Raw genomic sequence first — 21121 nt, 5'->3', positions numbered from 1 at the left:
AATTTTGGTTTGTTTCTTCATATAACAAAACAAATGTTGACTGTGTTTTCGGGTAATATTGATTATATAAGTCCCCATGGGACGAAAATATTGGCCTCCTCATCGCGTCGGGCAATATTTCGTCCCTCCGGGACTGATGTATTTTTGTAAATACATTTTGTAGTATATGTATATATTTGTATAATATTTGTAATAAGGGATTTTAATATCGGAATTTTCGAAAATCTGTTTAAAGAGAACGGGATACATGTATTTGACTCTTGGAATTACATTTGGAATTACATTCCGGAATTTAGTGATTAGGATGCTACAAGTATGTTACATGCATGGAGTACTGGTTGCAAACATTTATCATTGATGTTCAATGTTATTGATATAGTTTTGACTGAATGAAAACTTGTCAGTCAAACGGTTTCAATGTGTAATCAGGGTGAATATCCATGCATAGATGTAAGGGAGTAAAATTTGCATAAGATATTAAATTTGATAGCAATGGAATAATTCATAATCAGTGATTATATTTTTATTATAAACATCTGTTACACCAAGAATCAAACTTTGTCTCAAGGATTTATAAATACACATGCCAGGAAGTTAAGGGCACAGAAAGGAAAGGCACAGCTAGAGAAAATATAACTTGAAACCGAAAATCAAAACAACACCTATAAACATGATTGAATTAACGAATAATGACCGCAAATACATCAATCCTGGATCTAATACGAAATTTGCTTAATCATTTTGTTAATTGCACAAATCAAAATATTGCAAAAATGTGCACTGGTGACAAAGAATATTCACCCACATTTATTTTCGCTCCTTTCGCCCTCGTTGGCAATGAGCGAATTACAGAATGGCGAATTCAAATCATTTTTCAATATCAAAAATATATATATAACATTCTGTGTCCCTGAGAGGCCGCTTGTTCATGAAAGGTATTTACTTTCCACCGCGTTTGCGTTGCTATAAAGTGGAAAATTTGTTGTTTGGTAAATAACAGGTTTGTGCTCAACCTGTTTTTTAACCTACGATCATTTACAGAAACTGATAACAACCTACATGTGTATTTTGAAAAAAAAGATTACTGATACCATAAATATACGTTGTTCTTTACCTACATGTAAGATAAAACCAAGAAGTATATAATAAATTATCTTTTTGTAATATTCCAGAAACATTTCTTCGATTTTGTCATTAAAATACCATTTTGAGTGCTTTGGTATATATAGTTTTGCGTTATGATATAATATTTAAACAATAAAATGCTTTCTTTGGTGATTCATTCGGGATATGAAGGTTGCGACATTGCATAAAAAACACAAAACCCGCTATAGCGTGTTATGTTAATTTTGTATAATTTAATTATGGTTGTAACACGCTATCTGATTGGTTGAAATTTTTTTTTTTTATCGTATAAAGAATGTTGCCAACGTCATAGTAAGACTAACGTCAAAAACGTATCGATCCGCCTGACGTTACGTGTGAATTTTGTTTAATATGATGTCATTTTATAGATCAAGTGACTGTTTTTATCAACAGTTAATAGCAAAAAAATGAAATTATAAGGACTGAATTCAATATTTATTACTTTTATACGATATAAAATGGTTTGGGGCAGTTTACGCTTTATAAACCGCTAAAGCGTGTTATGTTAATTTTGTGTAATGCTGAGATAAACATGATATGGGACATCAGTTGATAATAATACGGATTAAAGTACATTAAAATCATAATACTTTTACTGGTTAAGAATGTTTTAATTTAACAATATGTAGCTTAAAAATATGTTGTAAATTTTTTTAAAAGATAAAGTGTTCTTTTTCGGGAAAAAAATGTTTATAAAATTACATTTGATTTTATTGCTTATTTCGATAATCAGTACGTCACAATATGGAAGTGTCTTGTACCATCTTAATATCAAATGCGCGATAACTCATGCAAGAGCGTAGTTCTCATGTATGTTGATATATATATATATATATATATATATATATATATATATATATATATATATATATATATATATATATATATATATATATATATATATATATATATAAATTTCATTATAATACAAGTAAACACAACCAATAAAGTATCGATGAAATAAATGTTTTCATTATATAAGGATGATGAAAGATAATCATATTAATGTTTTAATCACCGTTAAGTTGCCATAACTGATGCAATATAAATCATTAAAAAAGCAACAAAAAATCTCAAAATACATACTTGTATTTTTTTGCGTGAAGTCTCATTTCACTGATAATTAAAATAAGAAAATCACAGAGGCTACATAAACGTGTACAAACATGCATTTGTGAAATATTTATCCATATAAATTGCATACATGATAATGGTATCTTCGTGGTCCCGCGGATCTGACATTCGGATTGCTCCAGAAGAGATACTTGGATTCTCTGAAAAGAACCATGCTTCGTGTGCAATAATGCATTCAACACTGAGAGCAACTGATAACATAATTAACATGTAAAGGTTGACATTATAATAAATCAAAATGTGAGTGCACGGTGGGTTGTAGGCAAAGCCAATAACATTTCATCAGAGCAAACACTCACTAGATGTTTACACCGCGGAGGAATGTTCAGAGAGAAGGCAGTCTGACTCTGGGTCGTCCACGTCGTCGAGGTGCTCCGGGATTTGGGAGATCCACAGGGCTGTCCGGTTTATACGGGCCATACGGCTTGATGATAGGGGCCTTTATGCAGATATTGCCTGCTACATTTACACGTAGGCGTACAACTACATTCTGTATGAAAGTTTTAAAGATATTCTTTTCCTTTGGCTTGGAAATAAGCTTTACCATAAAATTCTGTTTAAGTATTTTATATCTAAAATGAATAAATTTTAGTGTATTTATTACAAACAAACAGAGAATAACAATCCTCATATTAATAAAATGCAGCTACAAGTGTTTGAACCAAACAATCTAATAAACGACATTTATAGGTAGCTATGAAAACAAAAATTAATTTGGTGCTCTACTAACTCCTAAAACTATATCAGTCTATAACAAAATATCCGGAAAATTTTATATTTACTTAAGAAATAAGCAGTCAGTTGAAAATTACACCGGATTATGAACTTGGTTGGTCACGTGATCACAAGGATCAAGGAGAGGAACTTGTAAGTTGTTAGAACTTGTTTCTGATCCTTTTGTTTAGTCAATAAAATATGTTCAAAACGAAAACAAAAACGTGATCACATCCTGTGAAGATTTGATCACTACCAACCAAGTACACATCCCGGTGAACTTTTTAACATTGCCTTTATAACTTAAATTTACGTTTGTGAAAGGCAAATCGTTCAGAATCATTAATGTAACGGTGTTTTTACTGTTTCAATAATGCAACCGTCAAGTGGTAGGCGCATGCGATTATTATTGTGACCTCATCAAAAAATTCATACAGAATTTAACGTTTTTGCTATTCTATAGGTTCATATTAAGAAGCATATTTGCCAATGTAAATACATGTATGTGAAATTAGGAATACATGAACATGTAGTTAACATAATGATAAAAATCCTGACATTTTTGACATGCTGTCTTTATGCGGTTAGAGAACTGTATTTATTTTTAAATTTAATTAAAAACCAAATTTAAAAACTTGTTAAGAATGAATTTTGCGAAAATTAATTTTATATTTAGAATTCTTGAAATAACTTTAACTATTTCCTTAATGATGTTGTTAACATTACAAAACCACTTAACATTGTTTTATGTATCAGATTTACACATTCACAAAATTTCCTCAATATTATTTTCATACATGTGATAGATAAAACATAAATGGATAATTAATAATTAATTATTAAGCATTGAATGCTTATTTTTGGATGTCGTCGGTCATATATCACACACCAATGTGGTGCGGACAAATTGCATATCGCGCGTTAGAGTGATATAATAATTTGTCTGCACCGCCTTGGTGTGTCATAGGACCGACGACATCCAAAAAGTAGCATTCAATGCTTATATCTATATTCATATTGATGTCAATTTGTATGAAGTATTTTTGGATCGTCGCTTCGAAACCGCCTTATACACTCTTAGTCAGAGATATGAAACATGCATGGAAAAACCATATAAACCTTTTATTAGTTCGCGTCTGCGACCAAAATTATAGTGCTAGAAACTTTGTAGAAAAAATTCTTTTATAAACGATAAGATATGATTTAATGATTCTTTTCATAAAAACATAAATATGTAAAATTGGTTTTGTAAGTTTGAACGTATTATTTATTCTTACAATAAGAAACATACTCAAAACGCGTGGTAACATTAACATCTATCTGTGTTAATGGTGCATGGATATTCTAAGCGTATTCACAGGAAATTTAACGTCGCAGATTTCCAATGCAAACATAAGGGAAAATATACACTGAATGTAAATATAGGATGTTTAAACACACTGTTGGAGAAATCATGCACTCAAATTATGTTTTTGGTTTTACAATTTTAATTCAATTGATGCTGACCCTCTACCTCAATGATGGCACTAAAGGGTATGTTTTGATTATTTGCAATTTGCATTTTGTTATGTTTTTTCTAAATGGGCCCTCATGTTTATTTTACAAACAGCTTGCTAATAACCGTAGGATAATAATAATTACAAAAAATGAACGTAAAAAAATGAACGTAAAATAACCGTAGGATAATAATAATTACAAAAAATGAATTTCAGGGCTCTTGCAGACAGTACATTAAAGTGTTTGACCAATTTTTACAAAGATGGGAACTATTGCAAAGGAAGTAGACTATTTTAAGATTAACAATTACTTTAAAGCGAAAGAGATAGAAATCATTTTGTAGATAATCATCAACCTGGTAGCAGACCATCTCAATTAAAAGGTAATATTCTCAACGATGATTGTTTTGAATACATGTATCAATATACATGTACTATTTTTTACTGTACCAATTAATATCTATGCAACTGTTTGTGGTTAGAGTCCGCAAAAAATATTTCATGCAAGCTATCATTTAATACAATACCAAAGGGTATCATATGGTTATTACTTGTCAATGTTATACTACTCATAAAAAAACATATAAAGTTTACATTTCATTAATATGTAGAATGTCCGGCTGTTTATTACGGTTACAATTGCTCATTTGTATGTCCTCCATCATATTATGACATTCTGTGTCTTCAAAAGTGTGACTATTTGCCTTGTCATCACGTCAACGGCTGTTCTACTCTCTTTATAGAAGGTACATGTAATACACTTAGTACATACTAAAGATGTAACCAATGAGGTTACTTTTTATCAAGACTATAATTGCTTTATTACTGTATCAACCATTAGCAAGTTGTAAGATGCAATGAATTTTTCAACGCAAGATGTTATAAGCTATTCAAAGTTTGTTTAATATTGTTTGAAAGCTTTATTTTATTTTGATTGGATATTTTATTGAACAAATTGGTAATATATATATTTTTTTCAAAGATCTAGCATACTTGCGTTGTACTCTTTAAAAAACATTCCCCGTTTGTTCAACAGAAACAACAAACGATGATTTTGAAACTCGAGGTAAAAAGGAAGACGACAAGCAGGCAACCGGAAACAAGACAATTTTTGGTAGGATTAAAGAAATTACGATTGAATATGTAATATGTTTCTTATTCATATATTTAGTTATTCGATAAATTTACTTTTGCTACCTATTTACTGAACTCATAAGCATAAACACAGTCTCACCTGGTGTTAATGCAGATATCACTGATGTTGAAAGTATTAGAACCAAATGTGAAGTGCAGTACTGTGCTGTTCAAAAGAATTCTAAATGAAAAAAAAATGAACTTGCATTTGATATTTTTTTATTTGGAATGTGTAAATTATTACACAGAAAGCTAGATACTGTAACATGTAATTATGTTTGTTAGATTATTTGTGCAATTTCATGACCTGCTTTTTAAAAAATGCTTTTAGTTACAAAAATAATGCTTAATAATGATTTATCTAAACGTTAAACAATCGCGTCACGTATTGATAGTCCGAATTTGATAAATTTACTGAAGGCTTTATATTTTAGAGTTCTTATGGATATTTTTAAAAAACCCAAAAAACTAAGATAAGCAACTTAAATGATAACGAATGGATTCTCCAGGGTCTCCGTTGAGATTTGTTAAAACGTCAAAAAGAACACGTCAAAGGGATTCGAGTACAATAATGGAAAATACATACACCTTTTCGATGTCAAAGGGGTTAAAATATTACCGTTAATAATATGTACATTTTATTACTGGTAAATGCGATAGCTTTACCTTCGTCGTGTTAGTCGCATGACTGTATCAAACCTCATTTGTATGTCCTCCATCATATTATGGCATTCTGTGTCTTCAAAAGTGTGACTGTTTGCCTTGTCATCACGTCTACGGCTGTTCTTCTGCTCTCTTTATAGAAGGTACATGTAATACACTCAGTATGTACTAAAGATGTAACTAATGAAGATACTTTTTATCAAGACTATAATTGCATTATTACTGTATCAACCATCAGCAAGTTGTAAGATGCAATGAATTTTTCAACGCAAGATGTTATAAGCTATTCAAAGTTTGTTTAATATTGTTTGAAAGCTTTATTTTATTTTGATTGGATATTTTATTGAACAAAATGGTAATATATATATTTTTCAAAGATCTAGCATACTTGCGTTGTACTCTTTAAAAAACATTCCCCGTTTGTTCAACAGAAACAACAAACGATGATTTTGAAACTCGAGGTAAAAAGGAAGACGACAAGCAGGCAACCGGAAACAAGACAATTTTTGGTAAGATTATAGAAATTACGATTGAATATGTAATATGTTTCTTATTCATATATTTAGTTATTCGATAAATTTACTTTTGCTACCTATTTACTCAACACATAAGCATAAACACAGTCTCACCTGGTGTTAATGCAGATATCACTGATGTTGAAAGTATTAGAACCAAATGTGAAGTGCAGTACTGTGCTGTTCAAAAGAATTCTAAATGAAAAAAAAATGAACTTGCATTTGATATTTTTTTTATTTGGAATGTGTAAATTATTACACAGAAAGCTAGATACTGTAACATGTAATTATGTTTGTTAGATTATTTGTGCAATTTCATGACCTGCTTTTTAAAAAATGCTTTTAGTTACAAAAATAATGCTAAATAATGATTTATTTAAACGTTAAACAATCGCGTCACGTATTGATAGTCCGAATTTGATAAAGAGCTAGAGCCACGAAGCATCAAAATGTGCCTTAAAATTTTCACAAAACTCAAGTTTGAAACAATACAAATTGTAATTACTTTTAATGTAGGGCACAATATTCTGCATCTATGCATATGAATTTTTTTCACTTCGGCCCCACCGTTTAGCACATGCGCATCATCAAACATACTATGATCGTTAAAAATAGCTGAAAATTGTAGATTTTACTGCAGTATTTCCCAATTTTGAATGTGGCCACAATTGAGTACCTCTTTGAAACTTTTAAAACTGAGAGTTATTGCATAAATGCTTCTGCCTGCAAAATTTCGTAGAGGTACCAAGTGTGGCCAATGTGTATTTTACAAATTTTGAAAATTTTAGTAAAAGAAAATAAAAAAGAACACTCTATTTTAGGGTAATTATTTGCTTCCTTTTTATTGAAATAGCAGAATTTAATTAATAATGATAAAGAATTATTTGTGATTATTTACAAAATCATCATTTTATTAAATATTTGAGGAAGAATTGCATATAAACTGAACTTTAACATGTTTTATCTAGTAATTTTATACTGTGAATTCATGCTTACAACGTGCATCATCAATGACGTCATAGTTTGACGTTTGCGACGTCAGTTGAATCTGTACATGGAATCTTGAGTTATTTAGTATTTGGCCAATAGAATTTAGCAGTAAAGTATGCATTTTTAAAAAGCATAGTTTCTATGTACCACGGTATTATTCAATTGCAGTAGAGTATGAGATACATGAACATTGCTAACAAACAGAAAAAAATTAAATTGGCAAAGTTAACATTGTACGTACGTAAGTAAATATATATTCCTATACCTTTATAATTTTAGAATAAGCGATAGAATGTATAAGAAGTTAGTTGTGAATTTTTGTCAAACGGTGAAATGCATTAAACGAAAGGAAAGATGCAAGCGATTTTTTTTTTTTACACAAGTACGTGTTCCTGAATACCGCGGGAGAAAGACAGTCGACATCACGTGTAAACATGTAGGCCTACATATATGATAAACTTAACTTATTCCGTCAAAAAACTTGATTATTTAATTCCTAAGTACAGCTGTAATTGAATTTTAAGCCATCGTCCCTTGCATAAAAACATTTTGCCAATGCATACGTCTTTTCTTCATCAGCCACCTGTTGATCAGTGTTGATTCGTCGCGTGGTCAATGTATTTCCGGTGAACCGCTACATGCAGTTACACTCCTTTCTTAAAAGATCGATTGTGTCCGTTTCGATGAAGACGGCTTTTGGTGTACACAGCTTAGAATACTTTATTAGCATGTGCACTATATAGAAGTCTAATCCTAATTGAGATGTCTTTGTTGATCATTTGTCCAATAAAATAAAAAAACAACACCCTAAATGTGTGTACATCGGTGACTTACTTTTGCCTATAAAATTCTCGATTGAAATTATCTTTGATTAAAGTTTTTCTTGTATGGCATATAAAAAAATTCAGATTGCCGGGCCCTTTCTTTAAAAAAAAAAGCGATGAGTACAGAGAGATTTAAAACAGTATTTGTTTCCATTCAACCCCCCCCCCCCTTCCATACCCTCTGAAAAAAATGAATTTACGACCGGGTTTATTACAAATCTATATATATGATAACACAGATTCTACATGCTTGCTATGAATTCGACTTTTCAAGACAATTTTACGACATTATTTATGTGCTACTGCTTGATGTTTTAAATGAAAATGTTCATTTTAACCTATCTTCGCTTCAAAATAGTAAACCCACATTCTCTCTCTCTCTCTCTCTCTCTCTCTCTCTCTCTCTCTCTCTCTCTCTCTCTGAAATATGATCTTAATTCTCAAGACATTTACGGATAGCTTATCACTTGGAACAATTCTCAAAAGACATGAATATCACTAGAAAAAATGAAATGTAAATGAATAGACGTTATGGCATTTATAAGGAATAATTAACTCATAAGAATAGTTTTAAAGAAATCGATATTCTTTTTTCAGTTAATTAATGAACATTAAAACACTGCTGTAATGTCATTCCCTTGTTCAAGCAGTCAAAATTTTTACTTGTGACAGTCCGATATATTAAAGAGCTTCTTAATAATACTGTTATTCTTTAAAATCGGACAGTCTTAGGGATCCACAATGATATTCAATGAAGTTATTTAAGTACGATATATGCCTCAAACACTTATGTATCAAAAAATATCAGTTATCGGCCCTATAACGGGCCTCGAAACTGTTTTATATTATTTCATACAGAACTGCTTTCGGCATACTAGTATATATATACATATACACAGTCGCTAAAAGGTTTTATTTTTCACTTGAACAGTTCGTGAACGGTGAGCGCACAGTGAGTGCACTCTAAACGAACGCAGTGAGTGCACACTGAGCCAAATTTGGATAGCGCTTATGAACGGTGAACTGTGAGCGAACGCAGAGCGCAAGCGCAAAGTGAAAGTTGAACGATATATGTACTCTATGTGAACGCAAGATAAACGATTTATTCGGAGTGCCCCGGGAGGTATTGTTTCGTTGGTAATCAGGAATATAAGCCTAAATATAATATTATCTGACTAAACAATATGTGAACATAAAACGAACGCAGTGAGCGCATGCAAGGCGAAATCTTTGTGAACGCACGGTGGGCGTTTTGTGAATGATGAGCGGGAACGGAGCGGAGAGCGCAAGTGAACGCACGGTGAGCGCACATGATCGCACGGTGAGCCCACGGGAAAATGGGAAAAGAAAATTAATAAAACATTTCAAAGGACTGAACCCTGGCATCTAACTGCTGTAAAGCACCAGGATTGGGTGAAAATATTGAATCCTTGAAACAAGTTAAATAATCATGAAAATAATGTACACATACTGTTACAGTAATGCATCAAAATTCCAGATTACATATATCTCTATTAAATTCAATTACCGTATCTCTGTCATATTTATATATTTAATTTTAATAATTTGTTATTACATTGGTAGAATTCAATGATTAATCCTCAGTTATACACTGCGCATCATCAGCATTACTTCAGGCAGTTTCAAATTGCAGAAAAAAGAACTTTTAACACACCGACATATTTAAATGTACCGCTGTTATATTGACCTTCAGCACTAGTCCCTGTAATATTTTTTAAACTTTATTGTAAATAAGCTTTTCATGGTATTTTCATCAATAAATTTATTTTCATAAATTAATTATAATGTCTACAGGATAATTTTATTTGTTTTTGTTTATTTTATTAGATTCAAGTCATCCGTAGTTTTATCATTTCGTGACGTTACTTAACAAAAATGACGTCTGTTCTACATTTTTCATCAAAACAATGCCATATTGTAAACTCCGTTTATAAAAAAGTATGATAGATATCGAAAAAAGAAAAACAGTTATGAAAAGCTACGATTCTACCCTATATTTTACCAAAATATGGTAATTTTTAATGATAGGGCAATTTTTTATGCTTCGTGGCTCTAGCTCTTTACTGAAGGCTTTATATTTTAGAGTTCTTATGGATATTTTAAAAAAAACCAAAAAACTAAGATAAGCAACTTAAATGATAACGAATGGATTCTTCAGGGTCTCCGTTGAGATTTGTTAAAACGTCAAAAAGAACACGTCAAAGGGATTCGAGTACAATAATGGAAAATACATACACCTTTTCGATGTCAAAGGGGTTAAAATATTACCGTTAATAATATGTACATTTTATTACTGGTAAATGCGATAGCTTTACCTTCGTCGTGTTAGTCGCATGACTGTATCAAACAACGTTGCGTTTCAGCGAAATTGAATGACATATAATTGCTAGCAAGCTTAAGGAAGTCAAAACCTTGACATGTGATTGCTCATTTTGATATGTTTGTATGGATATATTGTGATTTTTTTTTATTATTTCTAAAAAACTTTAAATAGCAGATTAAATTTGTTATTCTGAAATTTTGATGCATGCTTTCAAATGCAGACATAGAAAATTTTGGATTAAACAAGACAAAATCACATACATTTTACGAGAATTCGTATTCCAGGTTACAAAAATCTATTGCTCGTGAATTCTACCAATTCGAAGCAATTTTTCTACATGAATCATTTCCACAAACAGGTTGAACATAGCATGCTTGATTTTTAACATTTCAGTAGGGATGATTTATCAATATACTCAGTTTTTAGTAAGTTTACAACTGGACTTTAGATAACGTTGGAATTAAAAAAATATGGTTCGCTTTACCGATGTATATCTGAATTTGAAATTTATAACATTGAATATCCCATTCAAAATATATTCCATATTAAGCAGTTCTTAGTAATATAAAATGACGAACTTCAAGTCTTTGAAGTACTTCGCAAACATTGCATAACAATTTTACATTTTGATTCAATCAATGCTTTTTACAATTATCGAGCAAAACACAATCAGACTGCATATGTATCAACATACTTTATAGGAATATATGTACTTAACATATTTCTTTATTTTACTAATGCAATTTCATTATTATTGACACTTTACACTAATGACTACAACAAAAGGTATGCTTTATTTATGTTTGCATTTTATTATAACAATTTTATCAAAGATATTCGATTTTTAAAACAATAAATAATGTATAAAACAGATAATAACATCATTCTGAATAGCCTCGTGTTGTACTATCAACAGACCAATTAAAGGAATCATGATAATCTACTTCATGATATGACACTACTGGCTCTAAAAACCCCTGTCCGTATGAAAATCCCCTGTCTTCCCCTGTCACCCCCTGTGTTTTCACTGTCATCCCCTGTACATCCCCTGTGTGCCACTGTACAGAGCCCCTGTATACCCTGTCATCCCCTGTGCGCCCCTGTACACATCCCCTGTGTGCCACTGTAAACCCCTGTCACCCCCTGTACGCCCCTGTCATCCCCTGTAAGCCACTGTCTGCCCCTGTTCATGCCCCTGACATCCCCTGTACGGCTTTTGACTGGGTTATTTTTAATATCATTTTCTTAATTCAACTATTGAAATCACATGTGTTATATTTTGAGCTATAAGTCCATATTTGCACTCAACAGCGCCGAATCACTAGACACTCTGTTATCGTAATTTTAGAAATCACATGTTTTAGTTGATAATTTATTGACACTTCAAAATTCATGCTAGCAACTAAAGATTTGAGATTCACCGGGTGGTAAACCTCAGGTGAGGGCGGGAATTATGTTTTATATTAGGTGTGCAAGCCCTCAGGGCATATAGTCCTTTGGAGCTCGGGAACATCGCTCCTCCCTAATATTTGAAAAACAGACATAACAATACAACATAGAGTGAACATAGAGTGAATTATTCAGTTTTTAAAATTGTCTACAGATATATGTTCACTTTACTTATGAATATCTTAAGCCTAAGAATCATATGATTCTTGGTAATAAACAACACACTACAAACTAGGATCAAGCGCGGCACATGGTTTTGTATATATCTAAACATATAAGAGCGACCTAAAATCAATAAATCAGTCAGAATATAGAATTTATAACCAGCTATGTAACGATAGAGTACACCTTTTTACTTTGTTCTAACCAAGTTCTTGGTTATACCTTCATTAATTTCCCGTGAATACCAAAATAAAGCTTCAATAGCTTATATAAGTTTGTCTAAGAAATATTTTAGTTTGTTTGTTCAATACGTTTCTGACCGGCTTATTGGACTCTTGAATTGAATTTAAACTGCTGTTTTAATCTCATAATCAATTTCATTAATTTCCAAAATCTAATTGTCATATCTCTTTTTACTGCAAAGTGGAATATATCAAAGATAATTAAATTAATTGCCAGTGAACAGAAATCTGTCAGAAAATGTAAATGTGTTTTTTACACATGTAGGAGGTTTTATAGATATTGAGATATTTTTAAAAAACCCTGATTAGTAATGAGAGAGAGAGAGAGAGAGAGAGAGAGAGAGAGAGAGAGAGAGAGAGAGAGTTTGCATTGACTTTGAATTAAATTTATTAATTATATAGTTTACCCGGGAATTTCCTAATAAGTAAACATGCAATCCTAATTTTTATTACCTATTCTTTATTATTCCGCAGCCCTGGTCAGAACATACACAACATAAATGTAAATGTAGAACTAGTGTTTTCTATACATTTAGCCTATGGAGTTTATACAGAGAGAGAGAGAGAGAGAGAGAGAGAGAGAGAGAGAGAGAGAGAGAGAGAGCGATTGCATTGATTTTTAAATAAATGTTACTATTAGTTTAACTGGGAATTAATTTCTTAATAAGGAAACATTCAATTCTGATTAACTTTTATATTAAACAAATTTTCTATAATTATTTAGATTAACTTAGCTGTCAAATTGATTTTAAATTCATCAATGTTTTATAATACGTATATTAGATCAATTGATCAAAAAACTTGAAGACACATGATTAACAACTAGCTGATTGAAGCTACAGTTTTCAAAGGAGACGATGTTGACATTATTTCACTCGGTCAGTGATTATATAATAGCTACTGTACACAGTCCTTCTTGACAATTTGCAGTTCACGGTAGCGAGATAGGTAAAAAGAGATGAAAGACACACGTGTACACGTATATATACACACACTTCCTCAGATCTGAATGGTCGGTCAGTGATTATATAATAGCTATATACTGTATACAGCCCTTCTTGACAATTTGCAGTGCACGGTAGCGAGATTTAAAAGAACAATGAGGTGACAGACACACGTGTACTTGTATATACACACACGTCCTCAGGTCTGGAGGCTCGGTAATGTACACAATAATGCAATATGTTGTTTAAACACCCCTTATGACCTTTTTCCCAGTCTGTCAAGTAAAGAAACAAGAAATTGAAAATGTCAATTTTTCAGTTCTGAGAATTTCAAACATGAAAAGATTGAAGAGCTTTAAATTCAGAACATTATTTGGCACAGTGATATGAATTAAAACTGTGTATTGCTCTTTTATATTTTTCATTTTTCAAATGAAATAAAATTTAAATTCATGCCTGATATTGTTCTGATCCGAAATCCGGACCATTGTTTAATATGATGCATGTGTGTAAATTAAATGGCGTGCATTAAATAATTCATTAACGGTATCATTGCTCTACAGTGTATAATCATGTGGACAATTCCATACAATAATGCATATAAATAACTATAAACAGGAAAATGCACACTATCTGATAAAAGTTAAAAGTGTCAATGGACCGGTCTAATCCCCCTTTCCGAAGAAAAATCATCTCTCTCTCTCTCTCTCTCTCTCTCTCTCTCTCTCATGATTTATAAAAAAAAAATACTGACAGCAAATATCAGCGATTTACATGAACTTCATAAAGGCTGCTTAATTCTATGCATCATTACACTGGTCAAAACAGTCAAAATATAGGTGATCATTTCATCATTTCGATTGGTGTGTGGTTATCTGCACGTGCTGATCATGTTGTGTTATTATGCGCTTTATCTCAGTCAGGTTACATGGCACAGAACGTTGCAGATTTCACGCACTCCTCCACTTATTTTTCTTTCTTTTTTTCTTTCTATTTTATTTTTACAAATTACAGAACATGGTCATTTGTTTAAATGCATGTAATAAAATAAGCGGTTTATTGGTATACAAGTATATCTTGATTTGTGTCAATGTTAAGTCAAAATTATTTACGCTTGTAATAATATTGCCCTCTGTGAAATGCAAATAAAAACAAGCACTATCTAAAACATGAATGCTATATATAAATTTTTAAAAATCCGAATTAATTAAAAGCTATTTATTTACTTAGCGAGCATTAAAAGACCGTACAGGGAATGTCAGGGGCATGCACAGGGACAGACAGTGGCTTACAGGGTATGACAGGGGCGTACAGGGGGTGACAGGGGCTTACAGTGGCACACAGGGGTTGTGTACAGGGGCGCACAGGGGGTGACAGGGTATACAGGGGCTCTGTACAGTGGCACACAGGGGATGTACAGGGGATGACAGTGAAAACACAGGGGGTGACAGGGGAAGACAGGGGATTTTCATACGGACAGGGGTTTTTAGAGCCAGTAGTGTGACTCGGTAGAGTTCTGATTTTTATCCTTGATATACTGAGATTATATTAATAGATTGTTTGTGAATGAGTTGACTCAACAGGTTACATACAGACAAATTAAACTGGTGGTTTTTTCTTTAATTTCATACATGCTGTTTGTTTAAACCGTTTTATATCTTTCGTTATATGGTGAGTAATGTTATGAGTAAAACCCGACATGAATGTATAACTTTAAGTTGATGGTTGTCAAACCTATATAATTGATTTCATGTAATCACAACTACGACCCCATTGGTACTTATATCATAGTGCAATTCATTTTTATTTTGTTATGAATAACATACAAGTATATTTTTATTAATAATACGCTAAATTTCATATAAATGTATATTTGTTCCTTGTACATAGCGTGTACATAATGTGTTCCTTGTGATATAAAAACAAAAATTGTGGTTTCCCAAAAGATCATTTTTCTGCTTCAATTTTTTGCATAACTTATTAGCATGTATTAGTTGTTAATGATTGAAAAGCATTATTCTTAAAAGTATGAATGTAAGTTACAGTGTTTGACATTACCGACTACATGTATTAATCATCAGTGCAAATTGCGTATAACCTTATCGATGATTTCATGTATTTCTACGATAGCATAAAAGTATCATTTATGTTACCAAAAATACAAAACCGAAGCCGTAAAAACGTCTTACTAAAAAACGTTTAACGTTAAGTAAGTCATTATAACGCTTTTCTCAACGTTTTATAATAATGTCCAACATTTTCTTTTAAAACATTTCATTAGTGAGTCACGAAAAAACTGTAGTGAACCAAAGGTGTTATTAGTTTACTAGAAAACTCTCAATAAAACAAAATTAAATAATGTGATTTAAAATTCGCTATTAAAGAAAGTTGTTTGAAGAATTTTTAAGATTCATTTGATTGGGGTGGAGGAGGAGTGGCAAAGACAGGCTACACTTTTGGATAGAATAAGATGGTAACTTAAGAAAAAAGGAATTTTAAGATTATTTAAAAAACATGTAAGAATTTTAAGATTTTTAAAATGTTTTATGTATATTGAAAATTTCTGTTAAGTTCGCGAAAGTTATCTTTCCTGCGGTATTTTCAAAGCTATATAGCATTTTCATACATGGACACGAAATTGTAACCAATTAATTTATTTCGCGGTAAAATTGTAGGAGCGTCATTTCAATGGCGTGGGTTTTCACTTTCTTTCAAGACGCCTATAGCTAAGCATTGAAAATTTTCAAAGCGATCTCTCAACCACCTCCACCCCTCCACCTTCCTTTTTCATGAACTTGTACATAAAAAAGAAAAATTGTTCAGTATTATTATTTTTTATTAAGCATGGCGCTTTCAGACCACAAGGAATTATGTTTTGCATAAATTATCTCATCAATCACATCATTGACTACATGAGTAATGGGAGTTATGGATTATCTTAGTTGTAAATTATTATGGCATAAAGAATCAAATATTTATAATTTTATGATTAATTTTATAAACTTATTAATTAGTGTTATATCATCATCTATTTTCATTTTCCTGATTATTTCAAACCAAATTTGGTTAATTATTAAAGTCACAAAGTGGCAGAGTGCAACATACTTATTTGTTTTGTGATGAAATGAAGAGCTCAGGTGGTTCAATTTCGAGCAGATAGAGGTTAATTATTTCAAGGGAATATGCGTGGAATATTGCTTTATACAGGAATGGTCTATTTGGAACATTATCAATTAGGGATAAATTGATTGAGTTATCGCACTTTTTAATGTGTATTATCAAGACCTAGTGAGTGCTATATTTGAACACGTAATGCTGATGTCATCATTTGACCAATGAAAATGAACGCAAGAATTCTAGCGACTCTCTTTGATGAGAAAGACACGCTGATTCACTCTAGTTTCTTTTAGGACGCCGCATTAGTAACACTTTCAAATACCGATTCTTTTCCTTCGGGCCATTTGATTAAAAAAAAAAATCAAAAGAATTCAGATACATACAAGATAAAATTATTTCTAAATGTATGCTATATAAAAGGAAAATGATATAAAGGCTTGTTTACACATTGTTTAAACAACATAAACCACCCAATAAGTCATTCAAAGTAAATTTAAAATCGATTTAATTTTTTTTTACACTAATCAAGGTGTTATATCGTGTGTTTTGAAAAGCAGCTATATATTTGTGTTTCAACGCCTTTTTAGCGTTTCAGTGCTGTTCATTTTTCGATTACATGAATGATACTTTTAGGCTTTTGTATAATTTATATCAAAACGAATATAGAGATACTGTTTCACTGTTTAGAGTGTCCAGCGTATGGTGACAACTGCTCGAAAGTTTGTCCTTTTTCACACTATGGCCATATGTGTGGCAACAAATGCGAATGCTTACCTTGCCATTATATCTACGGTTGTGTTTCTTCTAGCCTTATACATGTAGCAGGTCAGTAACTTCAAGTACATGTAAAAATGAACGAATTAATGATTTTCTCACAAAATATTAAAACTCTGAAAAATATGGACTAAACGATTATAGATTTAACCTCTACCTAGATTATGAAATTTATGACTGCTGGACAAGGGGTTGTGGCATTAGAAACTTTTATAGCATTTAAAAGTGTTATCATCCTCCCCTTTCGTCCAAAAAACCCGAAAATTTTCCTTAGATATCGAGTTTACAGATCTTACATTTACGATCAAGCAAACATATGATCTGTTGACTATACATTTTTTGTAACATGATATGGAATTATAAAGTGTTACTTTTAATGGTATTGAACGCTGTATGTAGAATTAGTTTTTTATTGTTAATTAAACAAGTCACGTGCTACATTTATCATACAACAGTCAATTATGTTATGAATCTTCTATTTTAAAGATTATTTTCCTCTATTAATTAATTTACTTAATCATATGAGTCTGAAATTGCCATTCTAATGGTTCCTGAAATGATCTTATAAAAGATTGGTTGCCGGGAAAAGTCCATAAGCTACTACTCAGTATTTATTGAGAGCGGGCACATTCATAATACAATCTTTATTTTTTCTTCTTACTTAATCTTGCAGAGCTAGAGACCAATACATATACTTAATAAAGAGTTACATTATGATCTATTTATTCATATATAACAGAAACAACTTTTGCTAATTAAACCAAACATCAAATCAACAATGCAAATCAAATACCAGGGATAAATCATCACGACCCACAAGAATACGTATTTGCGCCTAGTATTGTGTGGCTTTTAAAGAACTGAACTATTTCTCAACCAAAGAAGGAAATGTATGCTTGGTTTTTTTGTTTTTTTTTTGTTTGTTTGTTTGTTGTTTTTTTTTTACAAATTTTTTACAAAAACTTATTGTGAAAATTCTAAAAATTGTGACGTTAACACCCGGTACAAAACTAGGGCCCTATGAGGGGTCAAAGTATAACATGTAAAGGAAACATGTCTAAAAACCTTCTTCGGGTTAACTACAATGTTGCAGTTTGGGAAATTATTATGCATACATACATCTTTGTCTATTGATTCTAAATAATTAAATTGTGATCCTGGACTAATACCGGGGCACCAATAAGAGGGGTTCAAAGGTTAGCATAGAAATATCTAGGAAAGTGTTTAACAAAATTCTTTTCAAGAACAACAATGCTACAGTTCGTGCAATTATTATTCAAGCATCCACATATTGTGAAGATTCTAAATTCTGGAAACCGTGCCCCAGACCAATACTGGGGTCCCAGCTGGGTTTCAACGAGTTAACATCGAAGTACATGTTTATAGGAAGCATCTTTTTAAATCTTCTTCACAAGAACTACAGTGCAATAGTTGTGAGATTTCGATCTTATACTGGGGCCCCAGAAGGGGTTCAAAGTTTAACATAGAAATACATATGTAAAAATATTTAAAATTTTAAAAAAAACTTCTCGAGCACTACAATGCTACAGTTTGTGAGATTACTATGCGAAGATTCTCAAATTGAGTATATTCTAAACTGTCAAAGCCAATCATAAAGCACGGACCTATACTGGGGCCAATGAAAGGGGTTCAAAGTTTAAAATTGAAATAACAAATGCTACGAAATAGAATATTACAAGGTACTGTTGTTCAAGTGAGCGATGTGACCCATGGGCCTCTTGTTTGAAATTCTCGATCAAAATGAAAAGAGTTTAAAAAATCGATGGAGGAAATTTTGAATAAATAAAATTCAAACTTTGATGTTCTAATTTTTTTTTTCGAAATATATAATTAGTAGTGATATTCATATTTCACTTTTTCTCCCATCCTCAAAGTCGTTTTGTATATGTGTAGTTTTCCGTTCCATTACCATTATCTATCGTTTAATATAATGTTTAATTGCCCATGCCAAAATAATTGTACAAGAGTAAGAAATTACTTGGCTTTGACTGTTTTTGTTAAAAAACGATGAGTGTGAGTTCGATAGAATTTTTGGGTGTGTTAACGAGGGCTTTGTTTCCCTTACCAATATTTGCTTTATTTACTTACGATTGTTTAACGTGTTGTCTTACACAAAAAAAAGAAATACTAGTATTCTAAATGCATAATTTTCTTCTCAGATCGCTAGCGTTTTCATTTGGACCACTAAACTATTCAAAAGCTTGTATGGAAATTCAATGGAACTGGATCTGCTGACGACCTACCTCGAAGGCCAAAACGTCATGTAAGAAAACGTCAACAAGACTTCTACATTAAATAGGATAACCAGTCTCTTTTTATAGCATGTGCAACTGCACGACGCACTTTTGGAACGCAAGGAAGGCCTGTAAGTGACTTAAACAGTGCTGAACAGACTGAGGGAGGAGGGTTGCATGCAAGGCAACCTGTTGTAGGATTAGTGTTGTCAAGGTATGCATGTGGTAAATCGGGTCCATAGCAATCCATATTCAATTTGCGGCGATCAGATGGACGGAACGTTAACGTTAAAATGACGCATCTGCGAAGGAACGAGGGTTGTGGTTGCTGAGTAATAGTATTGGCGGGAATAACATTACAAAATAAAACCTCGATGGTCCCTATTTACCAGAACCTAAATGCTACAAGGTTTCAAAAGCCAATTCTTCAGCCAGTGGCGATTTCACACATGAGCGCAAATCGTGGAAAAACTCTGATGTAGTCCTGACCTGAACCATATCGGGCATATATGTATGAGCCGATATAGACAAGAGAGTGAGGCAGCTTTTCTAGCCACAGAATTCAGCGGAACTAGAGAGAGACCATGCGAACACTTTGAATAAGCTTCCACAAAGGTTTTTTTTTAATGATGTAAAACGTTATGAGAAGCAGATGTCTTGCCTTTACTCCTTTACTCGTGCAAATTGGGGACACGCGCTGTATTAGTGCAGTAAACTTTACATTCAATCGTACCTGTGCGTTTCTTAATTTATGATACAGTCCTGAGATAAAAAGTTGATTGAGTTTTTCAAATAATGTTTAGTTTCTTTTTATTCTTTACACATAATAGTTATGGTCAAAATGATTAAAATTAAGAACAGTCTACAACAAACACTTGCCTTGGGGTTTAGACATTTTAATTAGTATAGATGTCAACATTTAGAGAGAAATTTTAAGCATGTTTGGAAAAATATGAAAAACTTCTATATTATTTATTGTCAAATTGTGTAAAATTGGATCTGCTTTTATACCAAGAAATCATTCAGTATTTAATGATTAAGTTAATAAAGCATGTTAATCAGTGTACATGAATTTAAAACATCAAACAAAGCGTAGCAAGTTAGAGCATACTAGTATAATTGTACATGCGTACGTATGTACATTTGCGTAGAAATTCTGTAACACAAAACCCGTTGCCGAATAGTACAATATTTTCGGAGAAAATCTCCTGTTACATT

At 31.9% G+C, this 21121-nt stretch overlaps 1 protein-coding gene and 1 long non-coding RNA gene across 2 annotated transcripts in view; both read left to right on the top strand.

Moving 5' to 3' along the window:
• Positions 1–21121, top strand: part of LOC117682002 (uncharacterized) — a 93264-nt gene that overhangs the window by 31324 nt on the left and 40819 nt on the right. The gene's annotated exons all lie outside the window — the stretch shown is intronic.
• LOC136275131 (uncharacterized) lies at positions 5521–20681 on the top strand. The gene is made up of 4 exons (XR_010713646.1): positions 5521–5604; positions 6373–6430; positions 6719–6796; positions 19829–20681. It is a non-coding gene; the product is annotated as an uncharacterized lncRNA (long non-coding RNA).

The sequence above is a fragment of the Magallana gigas genome, chromosome 4 (genome assembly GCF_963853765.1).
Source record: "Magallana gigas chromosome 4, xbMagGiga1.1, whole genome shotgun sequence".
Classification (NCBI taxonomy): domain Eukaryota; kingdom Metazoa; phylum Mollusca; class Bivalvia; order Ostreida; family Ostreidae; genus Magallana; species Magallana gigas.
This window is presented reverse-complemented; position numbering and strand designations above follow the sequence as displayed.